The 13632-nt window shown below is 39.7% G+C and overlaps 1 pseudogene; it reads left to right on the top strand.

The window, feature by feature from the left end:
- Window positions 1-3862: 3862 nt before the first annotated feature.
- Window positions 3863-4080, top strand: LOC131444236 (U2 spliceosomal RNA; annotated as a pseudogene).
- Window positions 4081-13632: the final 9552 nt, after the last annotated feature.

Here is a 13632-nt window from a genome sequence, read left to right as displayed (position 1 = left end):
ATCCCTAATAAATGTTTAGTTATTGGCCGTATTCCTACTATTGCTTCTGGTTTTAATAGATATTGTCTTTGATAGGGCCTAAATGAACCCTTGGGGGTTATTTCTACTGGTTCTATATCTCGTATTAGTCATTACATTACATTACATGTCATTTAGACACTTTTATCCAAAGCGACTTACAATAAGTGCATTTAAACATTTGGGTACAAATAAGAGCTAGAAGTAAGTTAGAGCTTCAAGTAAGCCAAACTATAAAGTGCTAGTCATAAGTGCGATGCATAATTTATTTATTTATTTATTTTTATTTTTTTTGTCGTCGTCGTCTTTAGTCAAGGTAGAGTCGGAAGAAATGTGTTTTTAGTTGGCGGCGGAAGATGTGGAGGCTTTCCGCTGTCCGGATGTTGATGGGGAACTCGTTCCACCATTTGGGAGCTAGGACAGTGAACAGTCTCGAGTTCTGCGAATGCCTCTGCAATCCTCTCAGTGAGGGTCCTACATCTGCTATTCCTTTAGACCATAGTTTTTCAGGAACATCTTTCAGTTCTTTCTCCTCTTCATCAGTAAATAAGTATCATTCTGTCATTTGAGACATTTGTCTACAACATAAATGTATAAACCTTCTGAGCTGGTGTTACCCATTGAGTTTCATACAATACATACATAAAGAAGGTGAGTAGTGTACGCCCCTTTCCAGTTAGAGCCATGGTTCACCTGACTCCTCTGCGTGTTGTACTATGCAACCTAAATCTGTACACTGTGGTGTGCTGATCATTTGAAACATTCGTTGATCAAGTTCAGGTAATTTTACTGCTGCTGCACAAATTCCCTTTTTATCCCAATATAGGTTTGTGAGCGTCAAGTGTATGTTTGGCTCTTTGAGAAATTTACCTTCATAGAGTATCTCGACCCTGACAATGATCATAGTGCATTGTACAGTGCAGCTCTTTTGGATCTTGTAACACCGTGCCTGGTGGTACTTTCACTTTTGCTTCAGCGATCAATTTATCTGTTACTGAACTAGGTTCACTTGTAACCAAGTCCAGACCGTACCAGTAATGCAATTTCTCTCCCTCAACCACGTACTGGTTTGCATCCTTTATTTCTTCATCAATGTCGTATGTTATTTTTGTCATCCTGCAAGCTTTCATACCCAAGGGTTTGGAATTACTCCTATTCCTAGTCTCTCCCTAACAAATTCACTGGACATAGGTTTGAGATTGCAACCACAGCTAAGACTGTTTTATTTGTCTTTGGATCAGTAATTGACACAGGTCGACTAAGTGACTATATGTCCTGTTGCAGATCTAACCTTCAAGTGGCAATTTACTACCGCCTTCATCTTCTCTAATTATTGTTCTGCATGCTCCAGTATTGCATAGAAAACGAGTTTTATAATTATTAACCAACAGGGTGACTATCGGCTTTTGGTTCATACTCAAAAATACTTCAGTGTTTTCTAGTGAACATACTTCTTCTTCCTCCTCATCTTCTGTGTCCTAGTGTGTATGTGTGTGTGAGTGCATGAGCTGATTTATTGACTAGTCATGCCGATGAATCATCAACTCGTCTGGGTCCCCCTCCTCTTCCCCGCCAGCCTCCTTGACCCCTGCCCCTTGGAGCTTTACAGTCTCAAGCCCAATGTCCAAATTTGCCACAATTGTAGCAGCTCTCATCTCCTCCAGATCTCCGTCCTCCCCGTCCTGCCTCCACGGTTAACATTGCCTCGGAAATACACATCAGTAAATCTATTAGCATAGTTTTCATCATTATAATTATCCATGACAAATACTTCACTTGCCTTTTTTGTTCCACCTTTCTTGGCTTTATTTTCTCTCAGTACATTTTCTGGTCATAGATTGTATCCCAGCTGTTCCAACACCAATTAAGTGCTTCTTAACAAACTGTGAGATCTCTGGCCTCATTCCATTCAGGAATGCGTTTTTTAACTGCATATTGTTATTGTTACTGCAAACACTATTTTCAATCTCTCTAGGTAAATGAACACACCTTCATCTGTATTCTGTACACACCGTGCTATTTTGCTATAGTCTGCTCTTCCCTGAAAATGAGTTATTATTCTCTGAATCAAAGCATCAACTCGGACAGTCCATCGAGCGTCCCCATATGGTATGATGACATTGTTGCGGAATGGGTCCCATGTTCCCTTAATCAAACACCAATCTTGCTTTACAATGCATCCAAGTACTCTTTCTGCCTCGAAGGTGTTCAGTTGGAAACTGTTACATGACCTTTGAAATTGTTCTCTAAACTCTCCTGTGTTTTCTAGGGTGTGGAACGCCACATGCTGCCAACGTCACCCTCTGTACACATTCTATATACTCTAATTGTTGCATCCTGTCCAGCTCTCGGGTTAGGCATTTCTGTCATTGGATACATTTCTTCTCCTTCTACATTTAAACTCACTGACTTCTTTGGAGGAGAGAGTATAGGCACGTCAGAAGGGTTATAAGAATCATACTACTTACCAGATCTTGTTGTTTTTGGACCTTCTATGGCTTTTCCTGTCAGTGTTGGAGCGGAGAGAGTAGGTGCAGAGAGAGGAGGGTGAAGGACTGGAGCGGAGACCTGTGCAGGAGGCAGCGGTAGTTGAGGGTTGACATACACACTCAAGTCAATGCTAAAGTTAGGGTAATTGTACAGACTTACAAGAAATGTCAGAGGTTGTGTTTTATCAACATGGTATCCAAAAAGACTGACCTCTGAAATTACACAAATATGACCTCAAAATATCACCAACACTACCCCAAAAATAGCACTTACTGCATTTTAAATTCAAGTCTGTGCTTGTGTAAAGGTAATGCAGGTGATAAATATTTGAATTCCACATTGGATTTTAGGATAGTTCATTTAGACTTTTCGACTGCAGATCCCATCACAACCAAGACAACCCCACAGAGAAGCACTTATGAAGTCCAGAATCATGAGTGGTTCCATCTGAAGTGATCCAAGTTGGAAGCTCACAACCATTTTTTTTCCTATTCATTCAGTTGATATTGTCATACAAAACTACCCCAACAAGTAGCACTTACTAAATAAACAGTCAAGTCAATGCTAAAGTTAGGGTAATTGTACAGACTTACAAGAAATGTCAGAGGTTGTGTTTTATCAACATGGTATCCAAAAAGACTGACCTCTGAAATTACACAAATATGACCTCAAAATATCACCAACACTACCCCAAAAATAGCACTTACTGCATTTTAAATTCAAGTCTGTGCTTGTGTAAAGGTAATGCAGGTGATAAATATTTGAATTCCACATTGGATTTTAGGATAGTTCATTTAGACTTTTCGACTGCAGATCCCATCACAACCAAGACAACCCCACAGAGAAGCACTTATGAAGTCCAGAATCATGAGTGGTTCCATCTGAAGTGATCCAAGTTGGAAGCTCACAACCATTTTTTTTCCTATTCATTCAGTTGATATTGTCATACAAAACTACCCCAACAAGTAGCACTTACTAAATAAACAGTCAAGTCAATGCTAAAGTTAGGGTAATTGTACAGACTTACAAGAAATGTCAGAGGTTGTGTTATATCAATATGGTTTCCAAAAAGACTGTGAAATTACACAAATATGACCTCAAAAAATCACCAACACTACCCCAACAAATAGCACTTACTGCATTTTAAATTCACGTCAGTGCTTGTGTAAGTGTAATGCTGGTGGTAAATATTTGAATTCCACATTGGATTTTAGGATAGTTCATTTAGACTTTGTGACTGCAGATCCTATCACAACAAAGACAACCCCAAAGAGAAGCACTTTTGAAGTCCAGAATCATGAGTGGTTCTATCTGAAGTGATCCGAGTTGGAAGCTCACAACCATTTTCTTTGCTATTGCTTCTCTGCCTTTTGGCTAAGATCAAGTGTAGTATCTGTTCTTATCAGTTTCTTCACGATGGCGGCGCACACTGGTGCAGTGGCTCTTAGCTCTCCAACTGGTTGCGTCTTTTTACTACTTTTTTTGTGTGTGTTTTTGGAATTTTGTCGTGCAAACGTCACATTTAGTCGCAAGGACCTAATTGATCTCGGCCTGAGGTACAATTTGGCTGTTACCGGCCACTATCAGCAGACACACAATATCCTGGAGGACATAGCGAGCCCAGCAGCGAGGAGGCGGTGGAGAGAGAGGAAATAGAAGCGGTGTGGGAAATAACCAGCTTTCTTTCTGTTTCCTGTAGGGATTAAGATAACCATTAACTAACAGTCAAGCTGTGAATGAATGCTGGGGAAATTATATGATAAGGAAGGGTCAACGTAGATCACTCAGATCACTTCAGATGGAGCCACTCATGATTCTGGACTTCATAAGTGCTTTTCTTTGGGGTTGTCTTGGTGGTGATGGGTTCTGCAGTGGAAAGGTCTGAATGAACTATCCCAAAATCCAATGTGGAATTCAAATATTTATCACCAACATTACCCTTACACAAGAAACCAACATTACCCTTACACAAGCAAGTGCTATTTGTTGGGGTGGTGTTGCTGATTTTAACAAGTCCATATTTGATCTATTTCTCTATGGTGGCTACATTCACAAGGCATACGGTCTGCTTCGAAATGTTTAGTTTTAAAAGAACTGTGTTTGAGTTGTTTCAAGATAGTGATACATTTGCAACTACACTGTACCATCTGTGAATGAAAGGCAGTCAAATGAGCAATTGGAGTCTCATCAAGTACTGTGAGACCTGCATGAATTGAAGATGATGGTTGTCTCTTAGTGGAGGTGTGATCCTTTCTTTTACCAACCTTTATCAAGACCATTGAAACTTCATGAAAAACAAGGTGGAGCATGTTGGGAGTGGCTACACTCCAATATAAGATTGGCATGGTTGTGGAAGCAAATCCACTGTAGCTGGACACACCACAGAAGATGCTACAAGAAGATCACCTGGACCCAAAGATAAGTCATAGGTAGTTATTTTGATGCAAAATGTCACCCATTTCAGTGCTGCCTTGTTTCAGTATGATGTTGGGGCAGTTTTGTTTGACAATTCCAACTGAATGAATAGCAAAGAAAATGGCTGGGAGCTTCCAACTCGGATCACTTCAGATGGAACCACTCATGATTCTGGACTTCATAAGTGCTTCTCTTTGGGGTTGTCTTGGTTGTGATGGGATCTGCAGTGGAAAAGTCTAAATGAACTTTCCTAAAATCCAACGTGCAATTCAAATATTTATCACCTGCATTACCCTTACACAAGCACAGACTTGAATTCAAAATGCAGTAAGTGCTATTTGTTGGGGTAGTGTTGGTGATTTTTTGATGTCATATTTGCATAATTTCAGAGGTCAGTCTTTTTGGATACCATATTGATAAACACAACCTCTGACATTTCTTGTACGTCTGTACAATTACCCTAACTTTAGCATTGACTTGAGTGTTTTTTTCAGTAAGTGCTACTTGTTGGGGCAGTTTTGTTGGACAATATCAACTGAGCCAAGGAAATGGTTGTGAGCTGCCAACTCGGATCACTTCAGATGGAACCACTCATGATTCTGGACTTCATAAGTGCTTCTCTTTGGGGTTGTCTTGGTTGTGATGGGATCTGCAGTGGAAAAGTCTAAATGAACTTTCCTAAAATCCAAAGTGCAATTCAAATATTTATCACCTGCATTACCCTTACACAAGCACAGGCTTGAATTCAAAATGCAGTAAGTGCTATTTGTTGGGGAAGTGTTGGTGATTTTAACAAGTCCATATTTGATCTATTTCTCTATGGTGGCTACATTCACAAGGCATACGGTCTGCTTCGAAATGTTTAGTTTTAAAAGAACTGTGTTTGAGTTGTTTCAAGATAGTGATACATTTGCAACTACACTGTACCATCTGTGAATGAAAGGCAGTCAAATGAGCAATTGGAGTCTCATCGAGTACTGTGAGACCTGCATGAATTGAAGATGATGGTTGTCTCTTAGTGGAGGTGTGATCCTTTCTTTTACCAACCTTTATCAAGACCATTGAAACTTCATGAAAAACAAGGTGGAGAATGTTGGGAGTGGCTACACTCCAATATAAGATTGGCATGGTTGTGGAAGCAAATCCACTGTAGCTGGACACACCACAGAAGATACTACAAGAAGATCACCTGGACCCAAAGATAAGTCATAGGTAGTTATTTTGATGCAAAATGTCACCCATTTCAGTGCTGCCTTGTTTCAGTATGATGTTGGGGCAGTTTTGTTTGACAATTCCAACTGAATGAATAGCAAAGAAAATGGCTGTGAGCTTCCAACTCGGATCACTTCAGATGGAACCACTCATGATTCTGGACTTCATAAGTGCTTCTCTTTGGGGTTGTCTTGGTTGTGATGGGATCTGCAGTGGAAAAGTCTAAATGAACTTTCCTAAAATCCAACGTGCAATTCAAATATTTATCACCTGCATTACCCTTACACAAGCACAGACTTGAATTCAAAATGCAGTAAGTGCTATTTGTTGGGGTAGTGTTGGTGATTTTTTGATGTCATATTTGCATAATTTCAGAGGTCAGTCTTTTTGGATACCATATTGATAAACACAACCTCTGACATTTCTTGTACGTCTGTACAATTACCCTAACTTTAGCATTGACTTGAGTGTTTTTTTCAGTAAGTGCTACTTGTTGGGGCAGTTTTGTTGGACAATATCAACTGAGCCAAGGAAATGGTTGTGAGCTGCCAACTCGGATCACTTCAGATGGAACCACTCATGATTCTGGACTTCATAAGTGCTTCTCTTTGGGGTTGTCTTGGTTGTGATGGGATCTGCAGTGGAAAAGTCTAAATGAACTTTCCTAAAATCCAACGTGCAATTCAAATATTTATCACCTGCATTACCCTTACACACGCACAGACTTGAATTCAAAATGCAGTAAGTGCTATTTGTTGGGGAAGTGTTGGTGATTTTAACAAGTCCATATTTGATCTATTTCTCTATGGTGGCTACATTCACAAGGCATACGGTCTGCTTCGAAATGTTTAGTTTTAAAAGAACTGTGTTTGAGTTGTTTCAAGATAGTGATACATTTGCAACTACACTGTACCATCTGTGAATGAAAGGCAGTCAAATGAGCAATTGGAGTCTCATCAAGTACTGTGAGACCTGCATGAATTGAAGATGATGGTTGTCTCTTAGTGGAGGTGTGATCCTTTCTTTTACCAACCTTTATCAAGACCATTGAAACTTCATGAAAAACAAGGTGGAGCATGTTGGGAGTGGCTACACTCCAATATAAGATTGGCATGGTTGTGGAAGCAAATCCACTGTAGCTGGACACACCACAGAAGATGCTACAAGAAGATCACCTGGACCGAAAGAAGAGTCATAGGTAGTTATTTTGATGCAAAATGTCACCCATTTCAGTGCTGCCTTGTTTCAGTATGATGTTGGGGCAGTTTTGTTTGACAATTCCAACTGAATGAATAGCAAAGAAAATGGCTGTGAGCTTCCAACTCAGATCACTTCAGATGGAACCACTCATGATTCTGGACTTCATAAGTGCTTCTCTTTGGGGTTGTCTTGGTTGTGATGGGATCTGCAGTGGAAAAGTCTAAATGAACTTTCCTAAAATCCAACGTGCAATTCAAATATTTATCACCTGCATTACCCTTACACAAGCACAGACTTGAATTCAAAATGCAGTAAGTGCTATTTGTTGGGGTAGTGTTGGTGATTTTTTGATGTCATATTTGCATAATTTCAGAGGTCAGTCTTTTTGGATACCATATTGATAAACACAACCTCTGACATTTCTTGTACGTCTGTACAATTACCCTAACTTTAGCATTGACTTGAGTGTTTTTTTCAGTAAGTGCTACTTGTTGGGGCAGTTTTGTTGGACAATATCAACTGAGCCAAGGAAATGGTTGTGAGCTGCCAACTCGGATCACTTCAGATGGAACCACTCATGATTCTGGACTTCATAAGTGCTTCTCTTTGGGGTTGTCTTGGTTGTGATGGGATCTGCAGTGGAAAAGTCTAAATGAACTTTCCTAAAATCCAACGTGCAATTCAAATATTTATCACCTGCATTACCCTTACACAAGCACAGACTTGAATTCAAAATGCAGTAAGTGCTATTTGTTGGGGAAGTGTTGGTGATTTTAACAAGTCCATATTTGATCTATTTCTCTATGGTGGCTACATTCACAAGGCATACGGTCTGCTTCGAAATGTTTAGTTTTAAAAGAACTGTGTTTGAGTTGTTTCAAGATAGTGATACATTTGCAACTACACTGTACCATCTGTGAATGAAAGGCAGTCAAATGAGCAATTGGAGTCTCATCAAGTACTGTGAGACCTGCATGAATTGAAGATGATGGTTGTCTCTTAGTGGAGGTGTGATCCTTTCTTTTACCAACCTTTATCAAGACCATTGAAACTTCATGAAAAACAAGGTGGAGCATGTTGGGAGTGGCTACACTCCAATATAAGATTGGCATGGTTGTGGAAGCAAATCCACTGTAGCTGGACACACCACAGAAGATGCTACAAGAAGATCACCTGGACCCAAAGATAAGTCATAGGTAGTTATTTTGATGCAAAATGTCACCCATTTCAGTGCTGCCTTGTTTCAGTATGATGTTGGGGCAGTTTTGTTTGACAATTCCAACTGAATGAATAGCAAAGAAAATGGCTGGGAGCTTCCAACTCGGATCACTTCAGATGGAACCACTCATGATTCTGGACTTCATAAGTGCTTCTCTTTGGGGTTGTCTTGGTTGTGATGGGATCTGCAGTGGAAAAGTCTAAATGAACTTTCCTAAAATCCAACGTGCAATTCAAATATTTATCACCTGCATTACCCTTACACAAGCACAGACTTGAATTCAAAATGCAGTAAGTGCTATTTGTTGGGGTAGTGTTGGTGATTTTTTGATGTCATATTTGCATAATTTCAGAGGTCAGTCTTTTTGGATACCATATTGATAAACACAACCTCTGACATTTCTTGTACGTCTGTACAATTACCCTAACTTTAGCATTGACTTGAGTGTTTTTTTCAGTAAGTGCTACTTGTTGGGGCAGTTTTGTTGGACAATATCAACTGAGCCAAGGAAATGGTTGTGAGCTGCCAACTCGGATCACTTCAGATGGAACCACTCATGATTCTGGACTTCATAAGTGCTTCTCTTTGGGGTTGTCTTGGTTGTGATGGGATCTGCAGTGGAAAAGTCTAAATGAACTTTCCTAAAATCCAACGTGCAATTCAAATATTTATCACCTGCATTACCCTTACACAAGCACAGACTTGAATTCAAAATGCAGTAAGTGCTATTTGTTGGGGAAGTGTTGGTGATTTTAACAAGTCCATATTTGATCTATTTCTCTATGGTGGCTACATTCACAAGGCATACGGTCTGCTTCGAAATGTTTAGTTTTAAAAGAACTGTGTTTGAGTTGTTTCAAGATAGTGATACATTTGCAACTACACTGTACCATCTGTGAATGAAAGGCAGTCAAATGAGCAATTGGAGTCTCATCAAGTACTGTGAGACCTGCATGAATTGAAGATGATGGTTGTCTCTTAGTGGAGGTGTGATCCTTTCTTTTACCAACCTTTATCAAGACCATTGAAACTTCATGAAAAACAAGGTGGAGCATGTTGGGAGTGGCTACACTCCAATATAAGATTGGCATGGTTGTGGAAGCAAATCCACTGTAGCTGGACACACCACAGAAGATGCTACAAGAAGATCACCTGGACCGAAAGAAGAGTCATAGGTAGTTATTTTGATGCAAAATGTCACCCATTTCAGTGCTGCCTTGTTTCAGTATGATGTTGGGGCAGTTTTGTTTGACAATTCCAACTGAATGAATAGCAAAGAAAATGGCTGTGAGCTTCCAACTCAGATCACTTCAGATGGAACCACTCATGATTCTGGACTTCATAAGTGCTTCTCTTTGGGGTTGTCTTGGTTGTGATGGGATCTGCAGTGGAAAAGTCTAAATGAACTTTCCTAAAATCCAACGTGCAATTCAAATATTTATCACCTGCATTACCCTTACACAAGCACAGACTTGAATTCAAAATGCAGTAAGTGCTATTTGTTGGGGTAGTGTTGGTGATTTTTTGATGTCATATTTGCATAATTTCAGAGGTCAGTCTTTTTGGATACCATATTGATAAACACAACCTCTGACATTTCTTGTACGTCTGTACAATTACCCTAACTTTAGCATTGACTTGAGTGTTTTTTTCAGTAAGTGCTACTTGTTGGGGCAGTTTTGTTGGACAATATCAACTGAGCCAAGGAAATGGTTGTGAGCTGCCAACTCGGATCACTTCAGATGGAACCACTCATGATTCTGGACTTCATAAGTGCTTCTCTTTGGGGTTGTCTTGGTTGTGATGGGATCTGCAGTGGAAAAGTCTAAATGAACTTTCCTAAAATCCAACGTGCAATTCAAATATTTATCACCTGCATTACCCTTACACACGCACAGACTTGAATTCAAAATGCAGTAAGTGCTATTTGTTGGGGAAGTGTTGGTGATTTTAACAAGTCCATATTTGATCTATTTCTCTATGGTGGCTACATTCACAAGGCATACGGTCTGCTTCGAAATGTTTAGTTTTAAAAGAACTGTGTTTGAGTTGTTTCAAGATAGTGATACATTTGCAACTACACTGTACCATCTGTGAATGAAAGGCAGTCAAATGAGCAATTGGAGTCTCATCAAGTACTGTGAGACCTGCATGAATTGAAGATGATGGTTGTCTCTTAGTGGAGGTGTGATCCTTTCTTTTACCAACCTTTATCAAGACCATTGAAACTTCATGAAAAACAAGGTGGAGCATGTTGGGAGTGGCTACACTCCAATATAAGATTGGCATGGTTGTGGAAGCAAATCCACTGTAGCTGGACACACCACAGAAGATGCTACAAGAAGATCACCTGGACCGAAAGAAGAGTCATAGGTAGTTATTTTGATGCAAAATGTCACCCATTTCAGTGCTGCCTTGTTTCAGTATGATGTTGGGGCAGTTTTGTTTGACAATTCCAACTGAATGAATAGCAAAGAAAATGGCTGTGAGCTTCCAACTCAGATCACTTCAGATGGAACCACTCATGATTCTGGACTTCATAAGTGCTTCTCTTTGGGGTTGTCTTGGTTGTGATGGGATCTGCAGTGGAAAAGTCTAAATGAACTTTCCTAAAATCCAACGTGCAATTCAAATATTTATCACCTGCATTACCCTTACACAAGCACAGACTTGAATTCAAAATGCAGTAAGTGCTATTTGTTGGGGTAGTGTTGGTGATTTTTTGATGTCATATTTGCATAATTTCAGAGGTCAGTCTTTTTGGATACCATATTGATAAACACAACCTCTGACATTTCTTGTACGTCTGTACAATTACCCTAACTTTAGCATTGACTTGAGTGTTTTTTTCAGTAAGTGCTACTTGTTGGGGCAGTTTTGTTGGACAATATCAACTGAGCCAAGGAAATGGTTGTGAGCTGCCAACTCGGATCACTTCAGATGGAACCACTCATGATTCTGGACTTCATAAGTGCTTCTCTTTGGGGTTGTCTTGGTTGTGATGGGATCTGCAGTGGAAAAGTCTAAATGAACTTTCCTAAAATCCAACGTGCAATTCAAATATTTATCACCTGCATTACCCTTACACAAGCACAGACTTGAATTCAAAATGCAGTAAGTGCTATTTGTTGGGGAAGTGTTGGTGATTTTAACAAGTCCATATTTGATCTATTTCTCTATGGTGGCTACATTCACAAGGCATACGGTCTGCTTCGAAATGTTTAGTTTTAAAAGAACTGTGTTTGAGTTGTTTCAAGATAGTGATACATTTGCAACTACACTGTACCATCTGTGAATGAAAGGCAGTCAAATGAGCAATTGGAGTCTCATCAAGTACTGTGAGACCTGCATGAATTGAAGATGATGGTTGTCTCTTAGTGGAGGTGTGATCCTTTCTTTTACCAACCTTTATCAAGACCATTGAAACTTCATGAAAAACAAGGTGGAGCATGTTGGGAGTGGCTACACTCCAATATAAGATTGGCATGGTTGTGGAAGCAAATCCACTGTAGCTGGACACACCACAGAAGATGCTACAAGAAGATCACCTGGACCCAAAGATAAGTCATAGGTAGTTATTTTGATGCAAAATGTCACCCATTTCAGTGCTGCCTTGTTTCAGTATGATGTTGGGGCAGTTTTGTTTGACAATTCCAACTGAATGAATAGCAAAGAAAATGGCTGGGAGCTTCCAACTCGGATCACTTCAGATGGAACCACTCATGATTCTGGACTTCATAAGTGCTTCTCTTTGGGGTTGTCTTGGTTGTGATGGGATCTGCAGTGGAAAAGTCTAAATGAACTTTCCTAAAATCCAACGTGCAATTCAAATATTTATCACCTGCATTACCCTTACACAAGCACAGACTTGAATTCAAAATGCAGTAAGTGCTATTTGTTGGGGAAGTGTTGGTGATTTTAACAAGTCCATATTTGATCTATTTCTCTATGGTGGCTACATTCACAAGGCATACGGTCTGCTTCGAAATGTTTAGTTTTAAAAGAACTGTGTTTGAGTTGTTTCAAGATAGTGATACATTTGCAACTACACTGTACCATCTGTGAATGAAAGGCAGTCAAATGAGCAATTGGAGTCTCATCAAGTACTGTGAGACCTGCATGAATTGAAGATGATGGTTGTCTCTTAGTGGAGGTGTGATCCTTTCTTTTACCAACCTTTATCAAGACCATTGAAACTTCATGAAAAACAAGGTGGAGAATGTTGGGAGTGGCTACACTCCAATATAAGATTGGCATGGTTGTGGAAGCAAATCCACTGTAGCTGGACACACCACAGAAGATGCTACAAGAAGATCACCTGGACCCAAAGATAAGTCATAGGTAGTTATTTTGATGCAAAATGTCACCCATTTCAGTGCTGCCTTGTTTCAGTATGATGTTGGGGCAGTTTTGTTTGACAATTCCAACTGAATGAATAGCAAAGAAAATGGCTGTGAGCTTCCAACTCGGATCACTTCAGATGGAACCACTCATGATTCTGGACTTCATAAGTGCTTCTCTTTGGGGTTGTCTTGGTTGTGATGGGATCTGCAGTGGAAAAGTCTAAATGAACTTTCCTAAAATCCAACGTGCAATTCAAATATTTATCACCTGCATTACCCTTACACAAGCACAGACTTGAATTCAAAATGCAGTAAGTGCTATTTGTTGGGGTAGTGTTGGTGATTTTTTGATGTCATATTTGCATAATTTCAGAGGTCAGTCCTTTTGGATACCATATTGATAAACACAACCTCTGACATTTCTTGTACGTCTGTACAATTACCCTAACTTTAGCATTGACTTGAGTGTTTTTTTCAGTAAGTGCTACTTGTTGGGGCAGTTTTGTTGGACAATATCAACTGAGCCAAGGAAATGGTTGTGAGCTGCCAACTCGGATCACTTCAGATGGAACCACTCATGATTCTGGACTTCATAAGTGCTTCTCTTTGGGGTTGTCTTGGTTGTGATGGGATCTGCAGTGGAAAAGTCTAAATGAACTTTCCTAAAATCCAACGTGCAATTCAAATATTTATCACCTGCATTACCCTTACACACGCACAGACTTGAATTCAAAA

This window comes from Solea solea, chromosome 17, assembly GCF_958295425.1.
Source record: "Solea solea chromosome 17, fSolSol10.1, whole genome shotgun sequence".
Lineage (NCBI taxonomy): Eukaryota > Metazoa > Chordata > Actinopteri > Pleuronectiformes > Soleidae > Solea > Solea solea.
This window is presented reverse-complemented; position numbering and strand designations above follow the sequence as displayed.